The sequence below is a fragment of the Paramisgurnus dabryanus genome, chromosome 8, assembly GCF_030506205.2.
Source record: "Paramisgurnus dabryanus chromosome 8, PD_genome_1.1, whole genome shotgun sequence".
NCBI lineage: Eukaryota > Metazoa > Chordata > Actinopteri > Cypriniformes > Cobitidae > Paramisgurnus > Paramisgurnus dabryanus.
This window is the reverse complement of record NC_133344.1, coordinates 2,956,666-2,969,170: the sequence shown is the minus strand read 5'-3', so window position 1 is coordinate 2,969,170 and position 12,505 is coordinate 2,956,666.

The window sequence follows — 12,505 nt, the reverse complement described above, 5'->3', positions numbered from 1 at the left end:
ATGTTGTTACAAACCTGTAACAAACTTTATTTGTTCAGATGAGCACAAAGGAAGATATTTTGAGGAATGTTCAACAGTGAAATGTTTCTGTACACTACATGCTAGGTTAGTAAATGTCTCAAGTTAAGTATGTAACCCTGGTTCCCTAAGAAGGGAACGAGACACTGCGTCGCCATAGCAACGTTTTTTCTAGAATGCCTCGGCGTGACTGATTTGAAACATGTGTAACACACAATCAATGATTCGATGATTGGATATAGGCTGGATGCTGTGCGTACTAGGCGTATAAGAAGGCATCCCATAAATACGGGCTCGCTATCAAGTGCCGAAGCAAGTGCCTACAGGGATGCAGGGAGTATGGCATGGAGAAGCAGAACTGCGTATGTATGGGATGCCTTCTAGGCGTATGTATGGAATGCCGCCTTATATGTATGGGATGCCTTCCCATACGTAACCTGAGACATTCCCTTTCAAGGAATTCGAGCTGCGTCGCCATAGCAACACTTTGGGGAACGAGATGCCCACGCTTTCATATTACCAAATGCCTGTAGTGTGTATAACTGAACCCAGTCAAGGCCAAAGAACCTGGGACCCTAAAGACGGTTTAAGTCTAAATAATAAAATCTGACGAAGGTGAGCGATGAAGACCAACCGGCCGCATCACATACTAACTGTAGAAGAAGCAAATGAAAATAAGTGAACGGTTTCGGAAACTGATGTAATCACCATGCGTCGTAGAGCTGAGAGATTCGTCATAAACCCTTACACCTGTGTGGCTTTATTGATTGTACTGTAAAACACTAAAGTCTGATTTCTTACTGTTTCTTACTTTGTCATGTTTATTGTATTAGTTGATAATAAAGAGAACAAAACAGCTTTAATTACTGTTGTTAATTACGGTTACTGTTTTATTAAAAGTATTATTTTTTAAATAAAAGATAACGCATTTATTTTGTTTATTTTTAAAAAGTGGAAAATAACTGATAACAAGAACTAACAAAAGTGTATAAACATCAATTTTTGGTGTTTACCGTCAGTGTCTTTTAGCTGATTCCAGTTACGCGTTCGTCTCCCGTTGATTCATGGAAACAGTGAGTGAGCGAGTGTACATCAAATGTACCCTCAAAATCATTGAAGTGCATTGTGGGTAAAAAGTAGTGAACAAATGTATGGAATGAAGTTGTTCACTCAGGTTTTGGACCCCACTACAAAATGGCCAACACCCAATATAGTGCACTATATAGTGGATAGGGAGCGGTTTCAGACACAGCTAGAGAGTAAAAGATTTTAACCTCACCATATTTTAACTCAATAAAGTTTGTAAGAAAACAAACATCTGGTTTCCAACAGATATTTTAACAAAACTTGTGGCTACCAAAGACTTTGGTGTTACAAAACATCACGTTAGCATCACATAACCATTTACAATATAATTATTATTATTATTATATAATTTTAGTTTTCTCTGGCTCCATAATGTAACTTAAAATTAGCGCTGCATGTAGGGTTGCCCGACATTGTGACACTGCTGTTTACTGTCCTCCTGGTCTCTGGGCATTAATTGGGTACCTCTCTAAGGTGGTTATTACAGGAATATTAAACAGTGCATTATACAGTCTGCCAAACATGTTTTTTTAAATAATTTTATAATTAAATCACTGTAGTATTCTAAAGTGATAATCATGGTAACTTACTAGTAATCACTCAAGTGTTACTACATCCTTCTAAAGTAATTACTCATAATTTAAATTAATATTCTTAAGGGATGATCATAGTTACCCAACCAGTAATTCCTTTAGAAGGATGTATTAACACTTGAATTATATTAATAGATTTTCATATTTAAAATTACTGTCACCTCTCTCTCCATGTATGCATGTATACAGAGATACACAGAGGTGACAGTAATTTTAAATATAATTATGAAAACCTATAATGATGAATATAGGTCCTGTACCTCCCTTATGAAAAGTAACCATGTTTTTTTTTTTTAGTAAAACACAATTTAAAATATATTTAAACTTTGGCTATAGTAAAACCATGGTTTTGCGGATAGTAATCACTACACAAAAACATGGTTACACTTTTACCACAATAAAACCATGGTTAATTTTCATAAGGGAGGTACAGTGGATCAAAATGTGTGTTATTAATTGTTCAGTTCACTAAATTCCATTGCAGTTTAATTGTCTCCTCTATGCAGTGTTTGAATTAACAGTCATACATATATTTTAATATTTGGTGCAGATCATTACACTGTTTATCTTATTTCGTGTACACTCTCACACACTTTACACCCTACTGACACACCAGAAACAACAGAGCCGTAAATCAGTCTCCAGGGCTGCGTTCAGCCCCGACAAAACGTTGCACAACGTTTATAAAACTGAATCGGTGATGTATTGAACACCCTGTTGTGATGACACAAGAGTTGCAACTACGGTAGCTGAGAGGACATTCTTTGTGTACTTTTTTAAATGTTTCTAAAGCCTGATGAAATCGTTATAAATGTGTGTTTAATACTGTAAAATACCCTCGATGTTACAATCACTGACCTTGCTGTCCAAAATGAAAGACAACATTCCAACTTGAACCCATTGAGAGAGCTGTCTCTTTACTATCGCGTGGTTTTATACATCTTGCCGCTGATTGGGCTGACATTTCTGACACACCCACCAAACAAGAGAAAACGCTTCTAAAACCTGTTGCATTCCGTTGCACACCGTTTCCAGGAAACATGTCGTTCAACCCGGAAACCGTAGCAAAACGTTGCGCACCGGTGTGAGATTGAACATGCCCCAGATCTGCAGCCTCTTCATACTCACTTGTAAAGCAGTGAGCGTCTTCTGTCTCCAGTACAGCAGGAGGCGCTGCAGCTCTTTAGTCCGCAGATAAACTCCCAACTGAAGATGTGTTCAGTTAAACTCATCGACTGCACGAACCTCATGATGAAGATTAAAACTGAACCCACAGAAATCAAAACTGAACCCACAGAAGAGGAAGATTGCACTGATGAAGATGACGATTTTATTCCATCAGGCATGTCTCCTTAATTATTGTTGAATTATTTTTAAAAATTTTAACTGTGATGTGAGCACCTGTTTTGGATTTTCAGTCACAAACATATATACTAATCAAAAGATCCAAAAATGTAAGTACTAAAATTTTAAAGGAGTTTAGGATATCTTTAATACTTATTGAGGAACAGGCATAGGCTTATAGTTCACCACAAAATTACATTTATTCATTTAGCTGACGCTTTTATCCAAAGCGACTTACAATTACTATGTCAGAGGTCGCACGCCTCTGGGGCAACTAGTTACATCAGGAATATCATGATATAGAGTTTAAGGGAATGTTATCAGAACGTTGAGGCAACGTTAGCAGATAGTTAGCACAATGTTCGCACAAGGTTATGTGGACGTTCCCTAAACTTAGAAGGAACATTCTATTGACGTTAAGAAAACGTCTTTCCAGGGGAACCAGCTGGGAACGTTAGGGTATCTCTTCTTGGAACCAAAAATTGCTAGGAGGAAGGCTTCAGTTTGTCTCATTGACTTTAGTTAATTTCACAATTCCTTTCCCCAATGAAAGACATTGCCAAAAACGTCCATCAGTCATTCAATAATAATATTATGAAGCGACGAGAACACTTTTGTGCGCAATGAAAACAAAACAAATGGTTTTATACAACAATTTGTTTCTTCCTTGGTTGTTCAGAGCACATTCATGAACAGACTACAGCGCACGAGTCTCCATGACTCAAAGTTTTCCTGTGGTTCAACAACAGACACACATTAGGTCCATGTCCTGGTATAAACCAATCAGAGATAGTGAAGGGTGGACCCCTCCCGTTGATTGGCCATGGTCCAGATATTCTTGTCAGTGTTGCCAACTTGGCAGACCCCTTTAGCGACAAAACAAAATAAACATGCAGGTTGCCTTATCTTACACATTCGCTTTGCATCAAATAAAATTTAAAGCTTTACCATAGAACATGGCTATTCGTGTATCAAACAGTTAAACAAAGAAAAAAAGTCTATTCTCAACCGTTAACGTTACAGGAAGAAGTCTTTTAAAGATTATTCGCAGTATTTAAGGTTTTAATCTAGTTCTCCATTTTTCCTGATGCGCTGAAGGTCCTGCTGCTGGCGGAGACGATAAACACTGTTGCAACAGGTGCATTGTGAATGTGCGTTGCGGACTCGTGCAATATGTTAAACATCTTTCTTTTACAATTATCTAAATTAGTGCTGCGCAAAGATTAATCGCGATTAATCACATACAAAATAAAAGTGATTTTTGGCATAATGTATGAGTATGTGCTGTGTGTAATTATTATGTATAAATAAATACACAAACATTCATGTATGTATTTAAGAAACAATAAATGTTTATATATATTTATTTATATTTTTATGTATTCTATATTAAAAATACATTTTAAAAAATTATGTATAAGTAAAACAATTCTGAAATGAATATATGAATGTGTGTGTGGTTAAATATACACAATTATTAGACACAGTACACGCACATATATTATGCCAAAAATCACTTTTATTTTGTATGCGATTAATCGCGATTAATCTTTGCCCAGCACTAAATTAAATTAAAATATAAAAAGATGGAGATGCCTAAAAAATCCAGAGGCCTGGCCAACGTATCAACTGTGAAGTTAAAATTGTCCCAAAACCCGACCCGAGGGGCGTAAAGGGTGAAATGCAGCGCTCTAATATATATTTATATCAAATTAGAATTCAACTGAAATAAAAACAAAACATTTTTGGAATAAAAAGTTAATTCTTTTTTGCTAGCATATGATATGCATTTTATGTGGCAATCATTTTTAAACCCTTGCTGCTCACGGTGCTTATTGGACACATATCCTTGGCTAACTTACATAATAGGCGATCCGTTATTGTTGTCTGTGTCGTGGATGGTCCGAGATTTTTATGGCTGCGGTTTGTGTCTTCAGCTTTTGAAACTCTTGATATTGCACGTTTGGACGGAACAGGAGCACGTTTGCACAAGACTCGTAACTTACCTGATCAACATCACTTTCCTCAAATCCGAAATATACAAACAATGAAGTAGTTAATGTTCGTTCAAGGGGAATGACTGTAAATTTTGTGATGCTAACGTACTTCTACCATAACACAGACTGCGCTTTCAAATAACCACTTCATATACACTGACTCCGCCCATAACAATGGTCTTTACACATTAATCGTGATGATTGTCATTAATTAATCGCAGGGCACAAATATTGTTATAATGATAAAATTATGATTAATCGTGCAGCCCTACTAGAAGCTGTAATCACCAACAAAGGCTTATTAAATAAAGTGTGTTCAATACTTATTCTCTGTCTCATTTTACTTTATTTATTATGACTTAACTTGAATATTTAAAGGTTCTGATTTCTTTGTATGAATTCAATATTTGGCTTGATGGCTACATCTGGTAAAAAACTTTGTGTCAATGCCACTTAGAAATCCTCTTACTGACAAAAATGCTGATTTGTCAAATACTTATTTTCCCCCGCTGTATGATCTCAATCGTGACCACATATTTAAAGTTTATTCATCTATGTTCTAGACTAAATAGCTCTTAAAACTACATTTTTTGACACAGAACAAGTAATATTATATTTTGAATATTTTGAATTCATTGCCATTGACGCGAAATGCATTCTGGGAAACTTGACTGTCAGAAGTCCGCACAAGTCACCTCCTGATGCATCCTCCATAAAATGGGTGGATCAAGAACACATCCGAGGATGTTATGTGAACTTGGCTTGATGCGAACTTTGATTTGGAACAGTACTTGGGCCGCGACTGATGATGTTTTACAAGTCCACAAGAACGCATATTGAGAAACGAGCCTAATCTTTGACACTACTTTTTCATTGAATTATGAGTGTCATATGAGACTGTGTGGCACAAGAGCGCCCTCTGGCTTCACGTATGAATGAAATGAACAGAGTGTAAATGGCTGTAGCCTCCAGTACTGCTCATATTGTCATTTTTGGAATAAATATGGATTAAATATTACCCTTCCCTGAAGAAATTTGACGTTAACATATAAAATGAAAGCAATATTTATCCAAATATGCACATTTTGAATTAAAAGCCCCAAATGACTTTCATGACAACCATGCAGGAGTATTTATCTCAATGACTGTGACTGAGGGTTATATTTTAAATTAAATACTCAAATTAAATACAAATTCATAACTCCTAACAAAAATTAAGACATTACTGTCACAATAGAACTTTTTGTAAAAATAAAGCTCAAAAACTGAATCTTATGTCTCAACCCTTTTTAATGATGTATAGTTTTTTTAGGTAAGTATTTAAACTAACAGTAACATTGATTTAATGTGAATAAAGAAATCTTCAGGATGCCAGCAACCTTGCGCAGGTTAACAGGTTTAGGTGCTTGTAAAACTACAGTGTTAGTCTAGAGCCCTGCTGCTGCCGTTGTTTTTGGTTTTTATCCACTTTTTATTTAAGCCATTATGTAAACATTGTAAACAATACTTAAATAGTCTCTATGAATGCGCAAATTACTTGCCAGTGTGTTCGGTGTCTGTATGCTGGTAACTCCATCAGCAGGAGACATCAGCAGCATAAGCCATAGTCTGGTCGTGAACACGCTTTGAACAACCAAGGAGGAGAACAAATTGAATAAAATATTTGTTTTGTTTTCTTTTAGCACAAAAGTGTTATTTTCTCTTCATAATATTATTATTGAATGACTGGTATGGCGTGTGGTCCTTTTTGGCGATATCTTTGATTGTTTTCTAGGTAAGAATTGTGAAACTAATTGAAGCCTCCCCGTTTTCATCAAAAATATTTAAAAATGTGTACCTGAAATTAACATTTTCGGATGAACTTTCCCTTAATCTCAAATGACTTAATCTCATTCTAGAAGTGTCACCATAATGCAACAAGTCTCTTTACATATTAAAGATATTGGTCTATTTGACGACTCCTACAAATAATGGATTCATCACAAATAATCATGCATTACATTATATGTTTTGTCTTTGATCACTAGTTACATTGTCTTTATTTTAATAAAATATTAACAAAAATAATTTGATTTTTTTTGCTGCATATGCTGCATAACAATTTTTGGTTTATTTGATGTGCAATGACCCAGTTGTAATAACAGGACTGACATCTGTCTTCTGTCAATAGACCATTTCAAATGATGTAAACAATACTGGTCCAGAAACACTTCCTGTTACAGTTTGTGACCGTTTTTTTTATTTTTACATATATCATTATCTTTAAGATGTTTGTTTAGCTTCAGTTAATTCAGGTTTATATGTTCTGTTGGTTTATTTTATCCCAACGTTTATCTAGTGTTAAAAAACGGAAACAGGAAGTGCTTCTATACCAGTGTTGTTTACATCTTTTGAAATGGTCTATAGATACAGAAGATACAGAATCTCAATTCTTCATCCTTCTTTGTGTAAATAAGAGTGAAAAGACAATTTAATTGTTTCATGTTTCTTTCAGATGTGAAGAGTGATTCATGTTTGGATATAGAAATAACGTCCTCAACATCAAAAGAGCGACTGACAGCACAAACTCTTTCCTGCATCACCTGTGGAAAGACATTCAGCTCACAGAGACATTTAGAGAGTCATGAGAGAAAACACACAGAACACAAACTCTTCACCAGATCTGAGATCAGCTTTACTACCTTACAAGAGAAGAAACTTCATTCAGAAGAGCACAGAGAGAAGAAAAAGAAGAAGAAGAAGAAGAAGAAGAAGAAGCAGCAGCAGCAGCAGTTTCACTGTAAGCAGTGTGGGAGGATTTCCTCTAATCTAAATGTTCACATGAGGACACACAGTGATGAAAAGCCTTTCTACTGCACTGAATGTGGAAAATACTTCAGAACCAAAGAAAATTTTAAATCTCATCAGAGAGTTCATACTGGAGAGAAACCTCATCACTGTAGTATCTGTGGGAAGAGTTTTAGTGTAAAGCATACATTACTAAAGCACCAGAGGCTTCATACAGGTGAAAAACCTTTCAAATGCTCTCAGTGTGGCAAGATGTTTATTTGTTCAAGTAATTTAAGAGTCCATCAGAGAGTTCATACTGGAGAGAAACCTCATCACTGTAGTGTCTGTGGGAAGAGTTTTAGTCAAGGGTCTACATTACTATATCACATGAGAATACATACAGGTGAAAAACCTTTCAAATGCTCTCAGTGTCACAAGACGTTTACTCAGTCAGTTCACTTAAAATCCCATCAGAGAGTTCATACTGGAGAGAAACTTTAACACTGTAATGTTTTTGGGAAGAGTTAATCAACAGTCAAACTTTGTAAAGCACCAGTGACCTTAATAAGGTTATGACACCAAAAATGTGTATAAAGTTTAAATATTTTTAAAAGTTAATAGTAAAATAAGAACAAATAATCAAATTATGAGCAATATCACAGATAACTACAACCGAACAAACATACACATGAAATAAAACATTGTTGTTCCTATTTTCAGATTGATCTACAGTACTGTATTTTCCTACTATGAAAGTGTTGTTTTTTGACTGTTGTTTTATTAGTGAAATACAGTTGAAATAACGTTACCCATGTAAGTACACTAAATGTTAGTTTCTGAACACTAAGAGGTGGTTTCCCGGACAGGGATTAGCTTAAGACAGGACTAGGCCTTAGTTTAATTATGAAATATAACAGAACTTCTCAAACTTCAGAGTGGTAAGGCCCCCCTAAAACATACCAACAGCTCCACAACCCCCCCCCCCCCAATAGGTATATTACATATATTTTAATAAAGCAGATTGTCTCTGTGTATAAAATTATCAACATTTATTAACCAGTTTTTAAGAATATGATGGGAATTATGAGAACTACGAGAAATATTTTTATATTATGGTGAGAGCTGATGTAAAAATTTTTTACAAATATATTTAAATCCGTAAAAATACATACTTTCTGCATACTATTTACAATTATAATGCAAAAGTGTGTAACAGGAGCTACATAGTTCACAAATAGTTCATAAATCGATTGCAATAAATTACATAATTATGTTTTAAAAAAAATCTTAAGCTATTTACAAGCAATGTATCTTCCCTTATTATAATTGATTTTTTAATATATGGCTAATGTTTATGTAAAAGGGGGGGATCACATTTCAGAACATTTAGAATAATTATTTTAATATTTTGATTTAGCATAGCCAAGGCCCCCCTGCACTACCGCTACGGCCCACAGTTTGGGAAGCACTGGCTGAAATAATTTTTTTATTAAAAACATGCCATAGTAAAAACATTACATTTTGAGGCAAAACAAATGGCACTGGTGTATTTTAAGATATGTCAGTTCAAGTTGTTTTCAGTTTGGACAGCTTTTATATTTATTTTATATAACCTGTCTGGGAAACCGACCCTTAAAGGGGACATTCCATGAAAATCAGACTTTTTCCATGTTTAAGTGCTATAATCGGGTCTCCAGTGCTTCTACCAACCCAGAAAACATGAAAAATAGCAACCCTGTAACTTTGTTTTGGTATGGCTCTCTCTGCAAGCATGTGAATATATAGGTCATTCGGATTTCGCTCCCCACATGACGTAGGTAGGGGATCTTATTATAATGATACCACCCCTTTAACTTTGCTATCCAACCATGAACGGCCTCACGAGTGCGATAGACAGAGAGAAAGAATGACTGACAGCACGAAGCGTTTGTATTCCCTCAAACACAAACAGGAGCCTACAATCTTATAACTGGTAGTTTTAATAATCTTTCTAAAGGTTGAATTAACATTCTAACAGATTAACGTTATCTTAGTGCAAGAGAGAGAGAGATATAGAGAGTGAGGGAGAGAGAGAGCGAATGAGTGATCGAACGAATGAGAGAGAGCAACGCGACGGTTCAATTTCATCAATACAACAAGTAGGCCTATGTTGTTTAATATGTTTCTCTGAAGTTTATATGAATGAACATGAGAATTAATCAAGGGGCAACCTTCCGATCTCTCTTATGAAGCCAACACGGAAGTGACTTAAACTGCAATTCATCGACTGGCTGCTTGAGGCTAGCTCCAAAAGGGAGTCAATTCCCATAGACTCCCATGTTAAAAGTGGCCAACTTTACAGTAGAAAATAATATGTTTACAGCCTGGTACAAAAAGTGTTTTTGGCCTATATAGCTAATTTTGCCCTTCATGACAACTGTGAGGGGGGTGAATTTTTTTGTAACTCATCCGTTTAAATTATATTAAAGGTGCAGTGTGTAATTTTTAGAAGGATCTCTTGACAGAAATGCAAAATAATATACAAAACCAAATTATCAGGGGTGTATGAAGACCTTTGATAATGAACCATTATGTGTTTATTGCCTTAGAATGAGACGTTTTATCTACATACACAGAGGGTCCCCTTACATGGAAGCCGCTATTTGTACAGCCATGTTTCTACAGAAGCCCTTAATGGACAAACTTTTTTACTAGTCGTCTCCAACAATGACGTGTTTGTCCGGTGGCGTCTACCGTAGCTTCTCTTATGTGTTTTTTAAAAGCAAGAGGTGAGCAGTGGACTGAGCCGTTGGTTGCAATTCGCAACCTCACCACTAGATGCCGCTAAAATGTACACACTGCACTTTTAAGCCTTAAACTTCAGCATAATTAAAGGCGTGGCCGCTTGAGTGTCGGTTGAACAGCCACTGCTGTCACTAGACTCGCGCTAGGCGGGCGTGGTTTCACCTCAGCTTCACCCATGTCCCGCCTCTTTACCCATTTTCAGTTTTCCGCGAGTAATTCGCTGGGACGCGCGACCAAGATGGCAACGGCAGGCAACGCCTACTTTAAGCTTCAAAAGCGATCTTCACAAACCAATGGGTGACGTCACGGACCCTACGTCCATATTTTTTTACGGTCTGTGGAATTAATGCACTGCACGAGACAGAGTGAGAGAACAACGCCTATTCACTATCATACACAATAAGCATAAATATGTTTTTTAATGTTTCTCTGAAGTTTGAAATGAATACGAGGAGTTACAAGATAGAGAGTGAGAGACTGACAGAAAGATGAATGTGTTTAATCACAATAAACTTAAACATGTCATTTGATCTGTTTCTCTAAAGTTTAAGGATTAAATGTGTTGTTTTATTACAGATCATTTAAATGTGCTCGTGTGGTTTGGTCAAAAAGTAAACTACTGAGTGTTTGTGGACGTGTATTTTATTGTAACATGCTGAAAATCATTGTGCCTGTTTAAAACACTGGCAGCATGTAAAGTCTTTATTTTTATTCCACAATGTTCCCCATTTGCTGATAAACATGTATTTAGTATGCATAAAACAGATGATTGACTTTTTAAACTTTTTCAAATATATAATGCTTAACATCGCTTACTAACTTCTTTCGTGAGAATATCTCCCTTATGCTCTGTCATGTCTACAGCGCCAGCGCTTGAGACTCCGCCCACCTGAGCAGCTCATTTGGATTTAAAGGGATACACACAAAAACGGTGCATTTTTGCTCAGACCCATTAAGTGCCTATTTTAACATGCCACAATAAATTACCTATAGGCTATTTTGAGCTAAAACTTCACATATGTACTCTGGGGACATCAAAGATTTATTTAATATCTTAAAAACGTCTTGTGGAATGTCCCCTTTAATGCTAGGTTAGTAAACCAATAGACAGAGAAATGTTAACCTGTTTTAACTCAATTAAAAAATTTTAAATTTAAAATTTTAACCATGTTTAACTCAATTAAAAAAGCAGACACCAACGGGACCAGTGTCTGTAACTTAAGAAAACAAACAGATTTCCAACAGATATTTTATCAAAACTTGTGGTTACCAAAGACTTTAGCGTTACAAAACAACACATAACCATGTACAATATATAATTTTAGTTTTCTCTGGCTTCATAATGTAACTTAAAATTAGGGCTGCATGAAAAATCTCATGTGATTGTCTCGCGGATTTTGGTCAGTAAACCGCTTAATAGTAAATCACCATCACCTGTTTTCGGCAGCAGCAACGGGAGATGGCGCGTTACTACTAATCTTTGCCGGGTTATCCGTGTTTGGTGGGAAAAACGTGCAAATAATAAACGTCCGATTGACCGATCCGGCTGATCGACCATCTGACCGCTGAACTTTTAGCGCCCAGCAGTGTGTGCGACCCAAGTGACGACATAACATCTCGTCAACGCCTTAAAAACACTGCAACAACCCTTTCAGACCCTTTGCCTCCCACAGCTGTTTCAGTTCCACTCTGTATTGCTGGGCTTTTTATGAGCCTGCTTACCTCAAGCGCGTCTGAGGTACATATGTTCAACTCTACACGTGAGGATTTCCACCTTACCGAGGTCAACACCATGGGTTACATCAAGTAGACATTCCCTGAAATTAATGTGACTTTGCTATTAAAATAATCACTGATCTTGCTTTCCATTATTCATTGTCAGATCTCCAGTTTATTGTTTTTGGAATATAACTT